The sequence below is a fragment of the Oryzias latipes genome, chromosome 15, assembly GCF_053564925.1.
Source record: "Oryzias latipes strain Hd-rR chromosome 15, Olatipes_Hd-rR_3.1".
NCBI lineage: Eukaryota > Metazoa > Chordata > Actinopteri > Beloniformes > Adrianichthyidae > Oryzias > Oryzias latipes.
Genome location: NC_136251.1, coordinates 14,300,112 through 14,314,653, shown reverse-complemented (window position 1 = coordinate 14,314,653; position 14,542 = coordinate 14,300,112). Strand labels below are relative to the sequence as shown.

Here is a 14,542-nt window from a genome sequence, read left to right as displayed (position 1 = left end):
AGAGTGAGTAGTCTCGTTGCTCACAGACGATCTTCGAACAGGTTTGGGATTCACTGTCCTCGCCGTCAAACAGAGAAAACCGCAGAAGGAGCGAGTACTGAGGCGCATGGAGAGAACGGCAAAACCGCTGGAAAATACGTATCTGTATCCCGGAATACTATTCAGAGTTAGGATTTAAACAACAGATTTGTGCTGGAAAACGAGATGCGTCCCAAGGAGTAAATAAGGCACCCAGGAGGATAAGGTAAGGCGGATAAGATCCAACAAAACCCCGAACTTCACTCCCTGTAGTTGGACTTTTCAGCTCCGTCTATGTGCTGAATCACATAGCGAATAGAGCCTGGAAGAAAATAAATGTAAACTTGGTATTTATACATTATTTTATGAAGTAGTTATTAGATTATAAGTTCGGCATTGGGATATATTGTCAGTTGTTTGTGATACTGAAAAAAAAAATTCAAATAAAATGAACAGATTTCGTGAGTGGTTTGGCGCCAGGAAATAGTCGTATCCTGTTGGCAACGCTGTCGAAAAAGTTCCCAGTTGTTGAGCTTCGGCGAGATTATTAAATGTTTTGCAGAAAAGAGGCTATGATGAAGCCCATCAGTATGTAAGCAGGCATTGTTGATCCCAGATAAGTGAATAAAATCTGCGGGAGAGTTTATCTGGATCATCTTTGCCGCAGTTTGTTCACCGAGATGTCGCTTGTTAGCCGCATTCCTCGGTTAGCTAACTCCGCAAATATCACTTATTTGTAATAAAACAGTTTTTACGGTTAGAAAAAACGTGTTACCGATAATTTTGATCAATTTTGCCCGTTTGTCCGTGAGTTCGTTTGTCTGTAGTCAACTATGTGTGAAAGTTAGAGAAAGTTGAGCTAAGTTTCTCGTTAGCATGTGGGGCTATAACACGCAGAGAGAAGGTCTAGTTTCTGCTGGTTTTCTCTGTTTACCTGAAATTATTGCTTCTCGTGCACGCGCTACCCGGAGCCACCTGTGGCGCGCTCGTTTTGTAGCTTGTTGTGTGTTTGTGTCGGAGACTGCCAAACATATTTAGCCTCCAGCATCAGCCCCGGAACACAAACTCTGATTGTTTTTTTTTTTTTTAATTATGTTTTGGTGTTAGTGCAATGTTTCTCCAAACTCCAAAACCCCACATTCAGTTTAGCGAAAATTCGCAAACTTTCCTGGTTAAGCCTTCGTTGAGTTTGTTGACATTTTTGGAAAAACCTCGAATGTATTCCACTCGGGGCTTTCTTTTTTGCCATACTTGGGACCAGTATTGTTGAAGTAAAACTTTTTTTTTTTTTCTTATTGTCAACATGTTTTGGTCGTTATGTTTGTTGCCTTCTTAATACCTGGATTGTTCAGGTTTTTTTAATCTCCAGACAAATCTGGCCTATACCTTTTAAAATTGATTTTAAGTTGATTGATTTCTGTGGTTTAGGGTTTCAGACAGAACGGCTCCCTCTTGTCCTCAGGGGCTGTTCTTGGTTCAGACCTGTTTATTTTCCATTTAAAGTCATCTTTATTTTATGTGATGGTCTTTAATATGTTTGATTATTTCATCCTATCAAACTGATTGCCTAATCAGTGAAATAATGTGCAGTTTTGAGCAATTAGTTTTGTGTTGGAGTAAAATCCTAACCCAACTGAACCACGATTAGCTTTCTTTTTTAACTGAAACTAGTTGGTTCTTAGATCAGAGCAGTTTCTGTCCTAAAAGCTTGACGTATGCTCCTTCAGTTCAGTTTTTTTTAAAAGTCCAATCATCATTGACTCTATTGTAAAAGTGTTCCTAGTGGTCTTTTAATTATAAATATGCCGTTTTAAGCCAATCAAAAAACAACCTTTGTTGTTTTTTAGGACATAGTTTCTGCTGAGCGGCAGTACTTCATCGGCTTTTGGTGCAGACTAGTAAGCTTGTCTGTGCTTCCCGTCATTCATCTGTTTACACAATCTCCCTTAAACTTGTGCAACAAAAATGAGGAGCAATATTGGAATCATCCAGATGTTCAGTTTTGAGCCACATACGAGCTCAGACCAGGGAAATTAAGTACTTGGATCTATTTATGTCCTCCGTCATGAGAAAAATGCCACAAGAACATGTTAAAAACACCAAAAACATTATTTTTATCAGAGTGGGTCTTCAGAACATTCTATGATTATAATCTATAAAGTGATAATACAAATAAATAACAATTCTTACTTGACTAATTATTACTTGAAGAAGACACTTTAATATGGTTGTGTAAAACAAATTGAAAATGGCTGTTTTAATCACATTTTAAAGCTTTTAAGAGACAGAATCCTTTAAATGTGATTGTAAAAGATAGATTAGTGACATCATGACAGAGACACACTACTTCCCAAAAGAGCAGTGGGTGTTTTATAAATCTGGCAGGTTTTTTTTGTTTTGTTTTTACTCTCTATTGTCGTTGGCCACTTTTTCCGTAGTCAGATAGAATATGATTATTTTGTTGTGGTGTCTTACAGGGGGTTGAGCTTGGTCCAGCTTTTTTGTAGTTTTTGGGTCTACGTTTGTTCAGCATCATAGGCAGATGTCATGCCTGTATCTATGTTTTTTGCTAAGATTAGTGTGTTTCTGTCAGAATCTTGGAATTGTTGTTAAGTACAAGTCTTTTTTTATTTTTGCCATTGAGTCCTTCATGTGTGATGTTGGATTATAGCCGTTTCACTGAAACTGCAGGTCTTAACTGTTTGTTGAATGAATGGTGCTGATTCAAACATTTTTGTTTTTTTAAAACAAGAGCCAACTTTTTTTTTGCAGATAAATCGCTGAGTGTATGTGTTGACATACCCTAGTTACGTTAACACATCAATCTGAGATTCTGAGTTGAAATATAAATATTTGTTTGGATTTCATATTGTCATAAAATATGATTTTTGTTGTTTCACTTTAAGGGCTGAAAGTTGATGTTAAATGTAAAGCCTCAAATTTTAGGACTTTATACAGGATTATAACTTAATCAAAACAATAAATTGTTGTTTTCACATTTTCTTTTATCTTTGTTGTGTTTCTAAAAAGCAACATAACTTTATTGTCTGTTAGACAAACTAAGAGTCTTTGCAAATGTTTGTAGAGAGTTTATAACTTTGAAAATTTAGGTTTCTGTTAAAACCCGGATTATAACAGATGTGGTGATGAACAGCACAGCGTCTGCTGCTTTCCTCAGTTGAGTTTTTATATTTCTTTCCTTTTTTAATCTATGATTTTGACTGTCATGAGTATTGCAAAACCTTGGACATTTTTATGTATCGGATTTTCTGCAGAAGAGTGTGCGTGCGTGCGTGTGTGGGAGGCGGAGTGTATTTGCTTAAACTCTGACGAAACAGAAAATGTTACAGTTCAGTTCATCTTTGAAATTTAAAATATTAGTCCATTGATTTTTTCTTTTCTTAAAAATGATCTTGTATCTATAGAATTTACTTTTTAACCTGTCTTCACAGATGGTTAACCCAGGTTCACCACACCCTGATAAACAGGGGCAGAGGAGGCATGTGGAGGACTGGGGGGGGGGGGGGGGGGGGGGTTGAAATGTAGTGTAATCCAAGCAGCTGTACATTCCACAGCTCGCCTGCTGATTACAGTTACATAAGTAACGAGGAGAGCCTCTGTGGTGGAAACCAACAGAAGAAGCTCAATGCACAAAACTGCAGATTCCAATCGGAAAAAAATAGAATAACAACAAAAATGTAAGTTTGAGCAGATCAACTTCAAACATGACTGCTACGTCATACTGGATGATGCTTCCTTATTTTCTATCAGTAACTCATAGAAGGGTGAAGCTCGGTGGAGGTCCAATTATCTCTGTGGATATCTGCAGGTGCTTGGCCAGGACAGCATCTGCAGGGACCATCGGAGCCGAGCTGCTGATAGTCTCCTTCGGTGATTAGTTCTTGGTGTCGCTCAGTCTGCTCTGTGTGTGCAGATCTGCTCTAATAAAACGACACCCTGACCTCTGTACCGGAGGAGGCACCTCAGTGCTGAGCTCAGGCTCCAGGATCAGCGGAAATGCAGTTTTACCTGCTTTACAGTTTGCAGAAAACTCTAGAGAGGGATGGCAGTGCTGTGCTTAGCTGAACACCTCATCAGAATCTACATGCAAATGATTTGTGCCAACTTCTTAAATTTATCGACTGTCCAGCAGGATCTGAGTAATGCTATGTACAGCATTCAGTGTTTACATTGAATTGTCGCTATAGCGCGTTTACACACAATTGGAAAAGCCTTGGTGCGAAATGTCGATGCGGTGCAAATCTTGCTCCAGGCTCTTTCTTTCACATCTCTATTCTGATATATGACTGACTTGGTGTTATATAATTCTGTCTGGGTACAAGCAGTAATTAATAGTAATTTCTCCTTCATGATCACTTTTCAAATGGTTGGCAGTTCCATGAATGCAAAAGGACGCTGACCGTATGTCACTACCAAATCCGAGTCCCTGGTTGGTCAAAGTTTAACTTGTTTAACATTCAACGCATCCAAGTCCGAAAACAGTATTTAAAATGTGCGTAGTTTTTAATGTGGAAGCCCAAAACGCATATTTAGACTTTTTGTTGAAATTTGCTGCTTGAAAGCACATTGCGGAGGCTGGTGTGAATGTAGTAGCATAGGAGTTGCTGAGGCTCCTGGATAACAGGTTGGAGCATGAAATGTACGTATACAATTTTCCTTAAGGGGATTTTGTTGTGTTTGTTCTGGCAAAAAAATACTTTTCTGATGATATTTGATTGTACCATAACAAACTTTACAGTATAACGCACATTAGGAGTGTCACTCTCTCTCTCTGTGCCTTAAAACCAAGAGCCCATGCTTCCTCCTTCATCATTTAGGTGCAAAAGGGTTGTCTTCTTCCAGAAGAGTCTGGTTTCATTCGTATCAAAGACCTGCTCCAGATGATGCGATTATCTTCCTCAGCGTTTCAGGATTGTTTTTCGTCTGGTTCTGAGTCAGCTGATGCCATTTCTCCATGCAGGGGCACAAACTTCAGTTGGTAGCTATTCAGGAACCGATGGCAACAGCTGTTAAATATTGCTTAGCAGCCGGCAAAGACGCCGTCGGGCCGGCATGCACTTCCTCTGCCCCCCTCCTCCCCCGCAGCACCTCCTTCGGACGCAAACGTCTCATACGAGCGCCGTGAGCTGAGTTTTTGTATTGTGAAGAACCGGAGAAGTCACACGAATGGAAAAAAAAAATCTGCGAGCAGTGAAACGTGAATACATGGGGGAACAATGTATCTTCTTTTAAGCAATTGTACTGAATCGTAAATCACAGACATACTCACTGTTTTACTGATTTACCTTCTCAATGGAAAATAAAAAGGAAAATGAAGCCCATCTCTTAATAAGATTTCAGTGTCTTGTTCTATTTGTGAATTAGTTTGGTTGTTTCTTAATTTGATCCATATTGCTGATCAGACTCCTGTGTTTGTCATGTTTTCTTTCATTCTCTCATTCAACGTTTTCTCTTGTCTCTGTTTTTCTGCCGTAAAGTGATTATTGAGGCTTTATAGTGTTTTCTTCTCCTTCACTCCATCTGCTTTGTCACAAGTTTTTCTCTGCTGGGATTGTTGCCAGTTTGAGCCTGGGGATCTCTCCTCTTCCACTGCTCTATTTCTATCTTTCTTTTCCCTCCTTTTCTTCATTTTCCTTCCCTCCTCCACCTCTCCCTCCGTTAGAGAGCATTTCCAGTCTGGAGAAACGGGATCAGATTACTCCAAGAGTCGCTGAGGCTCTCTGGTGAGGTGGCAGCGGAGGAGGAGGAGGAGTAGAGGAAGGAGGGAGTGGGATCAGGTTTCACATCTCCAGCACTCTTGTCTTTCCGCCTCACCTCCCTCCCTTCCTCCTCTTCTCCTTACCCCAGCGACCTGGAGACAGAGTGGCTGAGCTGGAGAGGAAAACATGCAATCCACCCCTCTCCTCCCCAGCTCCTGCTGCACTACAGCAGATAAATAAAGGCAGTAAATGAAACGCACAGAGGACTGATTCTTTACCTCCTCCCCCTTGGCTGCTCACTCATTCCTGCAGAGGTATTTTGTGTTCTGAAGACAGGACTTAGACCAGCGGATGCTTTCTCATCTTACAGATTTGATCTGTTGGTTTTTGTCATTTAAAAAAGTATTATTATTATAATTATTGAAAGTTTGCTTGTCTACCAACTCGGATACAATCAAATATTCTTCATAACGAACTGAAAAGTTTGTCCAACAAAGTTTGGAGTAGCTTTGATTTTTTTTCTTTTTCTTTTTAAATCCAGTTATGGTTTAATATTCGTAAGTGATCTGACATTTTCTGCAGGAATTTCTTGTTTTTTTCAAATGGAAGATTATTGTTTTCAAACTAAAAACTTCTGCCATTATTCTCTTCTTGCCTACTTCATGTGTTTAGTGCTTCAAGTTTTAACAATGCAGAAGCTTCTCTCTACTGCTTCTCCTTTTGTTATGTGCCACCTGAAGGTCGACCCAGCCTCCATGATCTCCATCTCTGGAGACTCTAGTTGTCCTTCACTTGTATTGATCTCCGCTCTGAAGCTTCCCAGCCCACCCTAGTAAATAATTCAGATCGCCTCAACGCAGCAGTTTTTATGCCAAAGCTCAGTTCAAACTGAAGTAGATTATGTTTCCGGCCTCCCGCTCACTCTTGGGGATTGTTGAGGAATTGGAAAAGGAATTCCAGCTTTAAGGGAGCCTCTTCTCGGTCAGCATCCGTCTTGTTTTAAGAGTTTATTTCTTTAAAAAGAGAGACAAAGCACAAAAGAACATTGATCACATGAAATGTGAAAAGATGTGATGTGCCAGGTTATAGCAAAATTGCTAATTTCCACCTGTAGTCCACTGGAAAGTAAGAACAGGAAAATAAGAACAAAAAAGCAAAAACAGATAAAATAGATGGAACTTAACAGAGTGGGATGATATGATGAAAACAGTTTAAAATAAATAAAAATTAAATAATATTGCAGATTAACCAGAGGAGAGAACCAGAGCTGCACGGTGGCGGTGCCTCACAGCAAGAAGGCCCCGGTTCAAGTCCCGGCTGGGGGACATGAAAAACACAACGGGGGACCTTTCTGTGTGGAGTTTGCATGTTCTCCCCGTGCATGCGTGGGTTTTCTCCAGGATCTCCAGCTTCTTCCCACCGTCCAAAAACATGCTACATAGTTTGATTGGCAACTCTAAATTGACCATAGGTGTGAGTGTGAAAGTGAATGGATGTGTGATTGAGGATATTCTACCCTGCGACAGACTGGCGACCAGTCCAGGGCATCCCTTGCCTACGCCCAAGTGGCCGGGATAGGCTCCAGCAACCCCGTGACCCCGAAAGTTGAATAAACAGTTAAGAAGATTAATGAATGAATGAGAACCAGATCAAGAAAATTCACAGCAAAGGCACACAACAGTTTTCATTTTCATCAAATTTTTAATCACAACCATTGAAAAGTTTAAAAAAACAGTCACACCTCAGGGGTTGACATAGCCCAGAAATTTGCACTGGCCCACAGGGCCAGTAGTTTTTGAAACTTACTGGCCCTGCCTGAAACTTACTGGCCCGACACCGCGCATAGCGGGACCCGCCGCTCCGCAGGTGCTTGCAACTTTAGGAGGGTCCGGGGGCATGCCCCCCCGGAAACTTTTAATATGGTGCAATTTGGTGCATTCTGGTGACATCACTTATTTCTACACTTTTCAATGACTGAAAATAGACCATATCAAACTTAAATCTGCTCTAGTCTGTTTCAGATGTTTTGAAGAGAGCACTGCAGTGTAGTAGGTAACACTAGTTCAGAAGTTTTCATGGTGCTTCTAACGGCAAATATCGCAATAAATCATAAACCTTAAATGTGTTAAAACAATCTAATGGCAGCTTGAACCATTTAACGAATCAAATAAATCCCTTAATGCATTTGACCAATCGGATGGACGCCTTCACATTGTTGACCAATCAGATGGAGCCCTGTTATGTTAGATGTTTGTAACCTATGTCAACGTGGCAGTTATACAGATGTCTTTCATTCCTTGGTGGGATTTACTTGTCCTTTATCAGTAATTCAGGCTGATAAGAGCAGAAATCCTTCTGAAGTGACTTTGACCCTCGACCTTAATGCTGACCCCTGACTCCCTCATCCCGACCTACTGAGGTCTTGTCATCTTCTCCTGGATAAGCCAGTCTGATAGGCCTCACAGGAGCCTTTGGTTACATGGATTGGAAAAGGCATCTTTCAGTTTTGACTGCGAACTCTGATAAAGGTCTTGATGAATGGAAGGTGCAATTGACTCCTGGAAGTGTTTGAGTTAATGCAGTGATATTAATACAGATTTGTTTATAATATAGGACCGCTTGCCTCTACCAGTAACTTGATGTTTATGTTCAGCCTTTGACCCTTGGCTCTAGAGATTTACTCATGTTCTTTTTTGTGTAATACATTTTAAAACAAAACATGTGTAGCATCTTTTCTTTTTGATGTTCTGAAGAAAAATATTTGATAAAAGAAAAAATCCTCTGTGGTAGCAATTATTAGGAAATGGAAGACGTACAAGACCCCTGATAATCTCCCTCCATCTGGGGCTTCCCCCCAGATATTACTCCGTGGGGTCAAAATGATCACAAGAACGGTAAGCAAAAATCCAAGAAACCACGTAGGTAGACCTAGTGTAGAGACCTGCAGAGAGCTGGGACCGAAGTAACAAAGGCTACCATCAGTAACACACTGAGTTGCATCCAAAGAACACCAAACCATAATGTAAAGCATGGGGTTGGAAACATGCTTTCAGGCTGTTTTTTAGCAAAGGGACCAGGACGACTGATCTGTGTAAAGGAAAGAATGAATCGTGCCATATATTATCAGATTTTGAGTGAAAACCGTCCATCAGCAAGGGCATTGAAGATGAAACGTGGTTAGGTCTTTGAGCATGACAACAATCCAAACACATTGTCCGGGTAACAAAGGAGTGGCTTCGTGAGAAGCATTTCAAAGTCCTGGAGTGGCCTAGCCAGTCTCCACATCTCAAGCCCATAAAAAGTATTTGGAGGGAGTTAAAAGTCAGTTTTGCCCAGCGACAGCCCCAAGACATCATTGCTATAGAGGAGATCTGCATGGAGGAATGGACCAAAATCCCATGAAAAGTTTTTGAAGACCTTGTGAAGACTTACAGAAAATGTTTAACTGCTGTCATTGCCAAACAACAGTATGTATTAAATACCGTTGTTTTATTTGATAGAGTTTTAGAAGCACATTTTGTACAAAAAACAGTTGATAATAGAGTATAGTTAATAGTATAGTACATGTTCCTTACAAATCTACTACCAATGAAGGGATGCACCTGAGGAAGTTATACACAACTTGTTTACACCAGGGTCCTTGTTCATCTTATCCTATGTTATAAAATATAGTAAAAAGTCTGAGAAGATTTGATTTTTTTTTCATTTTTTTTTTTCATTTCTGATTCAAACTGGCATTGGCTCTTAGACACTCATAAGTTGTTCGCGTGTGTGTGCGCGCTGAAGTTCCAGCCCAGCCTCAGCTAGACCCTGCCTTCAGTGGCCCCAAGGTAAATTGAGTTTGAGGCCCCTGGTACATAACAAAGTATTGAGTTGAACTTTTGTTATTGACCAAATCATGGAGATGAATTGTAAGTGCTTTGAGCGTCTGGAAAAGCACAGATAAATCCAATCCATTAGTATTATTATTGTAAAATACTTATTTTCCACCATAATTTACAAATAACATTTTTTTTGTTTAAGTGATGTTTTGTTTAATAATATGCAAGATTTTTATTGGCACTCAAAAGTAAAAATGGTTCTGTTCTAGTTTAATGTTGTGCACATCATCAAAATGTGGAGTTTAAAATTATAATTTAAGACATTATAGCCAAAATCAAGACATAGTTTCTGCAGAGCGGCAGGAGTTCATTAGAAATACGATTTTCATTGTAGTACATCCATAAGGTTAGTTGTTTTAGGAGGAACATTTTTATTACATTTGGAAACAAATAAGACTTGCATATTAAAAGCTGTGGAAAGAGGTCTTTCTGTGTCAGTGTAGAGCTGGGTTTTAACAAGTAAATCAGTGTATCCATATTTTTCTGAAGTTTTTTTTTCTCCCTTCAGAGTGTTGTCAGGTCAGCTTTGTCTTATCTTCTATTATTTTTGTTTTGCTTTAAAAGAGAGGAGCACTGGTTTATTGTCCTTATTTTTGAAGAAAAAAATCCATACTGGTGTATATCCAGGTGAGAGGATCTGTTTGGTTCTCGAGGTGTGTTGGTGGAGTCACTTTGTTTGGATCAACATAGATTAAGAGCTGTGATCTGTTATCTGTGTTTGGCGGGTTGAAAGAAGAAAATGGTGCTCTGTCTGGTTTTAAGATGCCTCTACAGTAAACCGACAGCTGACCAATCACAGAGGACGTTTGGAGGTGGCTTTTTATAAACAAAAAACATTATGGAGTGTGTGGAAAGTTTTTGTCGTCATGCTTCTGCCTCTGCATAGTAGAACAGTGTTTCTGTCGGTGGAACAGCCAGGCGTCTGTCTGACAGGAGGCAGCACGGGACGGGCGTCTGCTCCAAATGCAGGAGCAGTGGGTGGTTTTGTGTTCTTGGCTGTCCTGCAGGCTGCGGCTGTGACAAAACATCCCTGCACACAAACCCGGCTGCTGAAATTTCCCACTGTGTCTGGCTTCTGTGAAGGCAGCGGCTTCCTCCCACGTTTCTGCTCTTTCTGTTCACTTTGCTGGCTGCTGTTATGCTTCGATGGCCTCTGCATCCTAGCTCGTCTCCATCCTCTGTTGGTTTTGGGATAGTTGTCAGCTTTAACTGCGGTGAGTGGAAATCTGAGCGCTTGATTTCTTCTTCCTGCCAGGATCCCGAGCTCCTCGTGCTGGCTGCTTCTGAGAAGCTGTAGGTGGTCTGTACTATTCACAGCTGGGAGTGTAGGTGTGTGCGTGGATGCCCTGGCAGAAAAAGTGTTTATTCAGAGAAAAGACGACAGCTGAGAGGAGCTGCTCAGGTTAGTATTTCTGTTGGCATCTCTGGCTGCTTGTTACAAACTCAGATATGCCAACATGGTTTTATCCTCATTAAAAGGTAGACTGGTGTGTTTGTGGTTCTGGATGGGATCTTTATTGTTTCAACAGAACTGACTTCATGGTGTGCCATGAGACTGGACCTGGCCTGAGCTGCAGGATGTCACTCAGTCTCGCTTTGCTCAAAGATTCTGTGGCAGCAAACTGCAATCTTTTGTTGCACTAATACTGGTTTCACAGCTTTTTTCTCACACTCAAGTCTTCAAACTTACCAATACTTCGCCAAAGAATGTAAACATCAGCTGTCTGCCTTTTTTGCTTGAAGGCAGATTTACTTGAACTTGGTAAAACTACTGTATTACATTTTTGGATGGCTGTGGAATTTTAAGAAGACTTTGAGGCTTCTGAAAAGTTGCTGAACTTTAAGAAAGGCCCCCGAACTTTTAGAAACTTGCAGAACTTTAGGACTGTCACGGAGCTGCTGTAGCTTAGATGTTTTATGTTTACATTTTAGATAATTAGATTTGATTTGATTTGAGAGAAAAAGTAAAGCATCATTTCAAAATTTCTTCACCATGAAGATGTAAAGTTGTCAAAGGACCTGTCTACCTTCTTGTCCTGCTTTGTTCTAGCACTGTTGCTGTTGCTCACATAAAAATGGCTCCAAAGCTTTGCTGGTCTCTTCTTTACTTTCAGAAAAAAGAAACGCTGGTGTTTCCAGTGTGATGGTTTAAACACACTGCCTCAAAATATGCTGACTAAAGTGTCTGTCTGCTCTTAGGAGCCCTGATTTAAGGAACACAAATCTTAATGATTTAACAGCATTTAGTTTAACTGTCAGACATTTCTGTGTGCAGAAAAAATTCAGGTTTGAGTCTGTGGCTGGAGCTTGAGTAATTAATGAAGATCACTTTTCTGTATGATCGTTCGTCTCAGCAGCTTTTAAAGAGTAAAACCAAAAAAAAGAAGAAACGATTGATATTCTGTAAAAATGGATTTAGGAGGCTTTAGGAGGCTATATAGAGGTTATTTGGAGCTCTAATTATGCAGACACCAGCTTCCATGATGAGTCCTCTTCAGGTCAAAGTCATTTCCAGGCTGAAGATGCATAAATGCATCATTATGGATGGAATACATAAGTTATTTAACTGCTTTGTGCCCTTGGCAAAACTTCCTGCGTGCTTCACATACCTTAAGCACACACACTTCAGGATTTCTTAAATGCCTGCTTGTTTGTTTTAGTTATGAGTGGAAGGTGGTAATTTTCATAATCTCTTCGTCCCAGGAGATTTAATTTTTTGGTTTGGAAGTAATAAATTTGCTACACTGAACAGAGGTATTGTCAACATCACACAGTTTACATTTAATTAGAATTGCAAACATAATTTTTTATAGTTGGGATGCATGATGACATGCAGATATTTTCAAACACATGTTGGCCAATAGTAATATCCAACATCTAAATTGTATTTGTTTGTTTGAATTTATTAAGCCTTTTGAACAGGAGCCTCAGCACCAGTGTCTACATTCTCTCAACTACTGTAACTCTTCAGCTATTTATCCAATTAATGTAATTCCGGTAGATTCTGAAGTGGAGAAAAGCAGCCTTACAACACTAAACGTTAGTAATGTGTTGCAAAGCCTACATGAAAAGCCGCTTTTCTCCCTGTCAGAATCAACCGATTCACCTTGATTGCATAAATGGTCAAAGAGTTATGTCATGAGCGTCTGTTTTGCCACTGACATCTCTGGTCTTAAATGGTTAAGAATATCACAATTTCTCTTCAGAGTGACCCAAAAATCAATTGAGAAGAAACTAAAATAAGAACATAGATAAGTTCTCAGTAATCAAAGTGACGTTTAGTTAGTCTTTAGTTACTCAAATCAGGAGCCAATAAATCCAGATTTCTGCTAAGAGGTTTTGAGAAAATTAGTCAAGATGATGTTCAGGAGGAACAAATGAGAACGATGGTTGCCCTGGGCATCAGGCTGCAAGGATGACACAAGAATCCTATTATAGTGTGTTGAATGCAGTTTTTGTTGAAATCAACTCGTGGTGGATTTTTCTGGAGGTCTGCGCAGATCCTATTTTCAGGAATTGGAATTGTGTGTTCACCACTGATCTTTCTGCTCCCTCTACATTATTTTCATAGCTCACAAAAAACAGTTGGATGGAAAGCTAGGCTGTTTCTTTGAGTTCATACTTTGTGTGTGTGTTTTTCGTTTGACCAGCAGCAGCTGCTGACTTTTCCAGCCTCGTGACCACTCACGGCCCCAGTGTTCGGACATCTATTTTCTCCCCGTGTCTTCTATAATAATTCCACCTCTTTGTGCTCCCTATGTTGGGCTGGTGGAGCTCTGCACACACAAACGCACCACGATGCTGCTGGTCACCTCATTTTGACAGAAGTCATTTTGTTTGTCAATTTGAAATGCATCCTCTTCATGCTGCGGCTGTCCTCGTCTGCCTTTGACATTTGAAGATGGAACAACCTTAATGAATTGTAAAGCAGAGTAGGAATCTGAATGTTTTTCTACAGGATTCAAAAGCAGTGAATATTGAAAGTTTGGAGAGAATTGAATCTGTTGACTGTTTCTGAAGGTTTTTGCGTACAGTAACAAGAAAATACATTGAAATATAAGTTTTATAAATATCCAATGTCACATTTTGAATCCCAACTTGCACTTTGCTGTTTCCGTCTCAAGCCCTCCTCTAGAGAGGTACAGGAAGAATGATGGAATTGGTGTAGTAAAGATTTCAAGGACTGTTTTTTTTTCTTCCTTTTTTTGTTTTTACATTGATTCAATTCAGTTCAGTTCTTTCAGATGTTTTGACTTTTTTTCTTCCTCTTGTTCTTATTTTCCTTTACTTGCCTGAAGTTGCACAATCTCCAGTAAAATCTGTTGTTTTTGTTTTTTTATAGCTTTTTTGTCAGAAGGGAGCTGTTGTTGTCTGAGCAGCAGGTTTCACCTGGAGTCACCTGCAGGTGTGACGCCTGAGCTTCTGTTTCATATTTATGGCACCCTCTGCAGCTGTAAACAACTGTCTTGGTTCATTTTTCTTCCAAGGCTTAAACTGTGCTCTTATTTTGTTGTGTTTTTGCTGTGTGATCAGCTTTCTCTGCTGTCTTCAGTGTCTTTCCTCAGCTTGAGATGTACCCTCCTCTCTGAGTGCTAACATTAACTCAGCTCTCCTCACAGCAGCCTCCTTGACTAAATAAAGGCTCCTTTGACTAGCTGTTTGCCCTGAAATAAAGAGGCCTCTGTGAGGGAGGAGACTCGTCCAGCTGCCGGCCACGCTGCTCCACTTATCTCCACGCAAACAGCCAGCAGCCACAAACACACTGACCTCACAACAAAGCTCACTAAGAAGCTGATCCAAGTCTCAGCTTTGGGAGATTTTTGCTCCTCTGGATGGAGTTCATATGCAGTCTGTAATATGTTTGACTTTTAAAGCCATCAGAAAAATGACTGAAACTTAGTTTATCATGAATAGCAGTGACGT

The 14,542-nt window shown here is 40.2% G+C and overlaps 1 protein-coding gene across 5 annotated transcripts in view; it reads left to right on the top strand.

Annotated features, from left to right (window-relative positions):
* LOC101169384 (bone morphogenetic protein receptor type-1A) overlaps window positions 1-14,542 on the top strand; it is a 42,728-nt gene continuing 28,186 nt past the window's right edge. For 2 of the 5 annotated variants that reach the window (XM_011484201.4, XM_004077000.5), the window contains exon 1: window positions 1-244. The gene's annotated coding sequence lies outside the window, so the exon portion shown is untranslated. Of the gene's footprint in view, window positions 245-10,742; window positions 10,834-14,542 lie in introns of those variants that run through there. The other 3 variants (XM_078931444.1, XM_011484200.4, XM_020709360.2) reach the window with 2 other exon arrangements.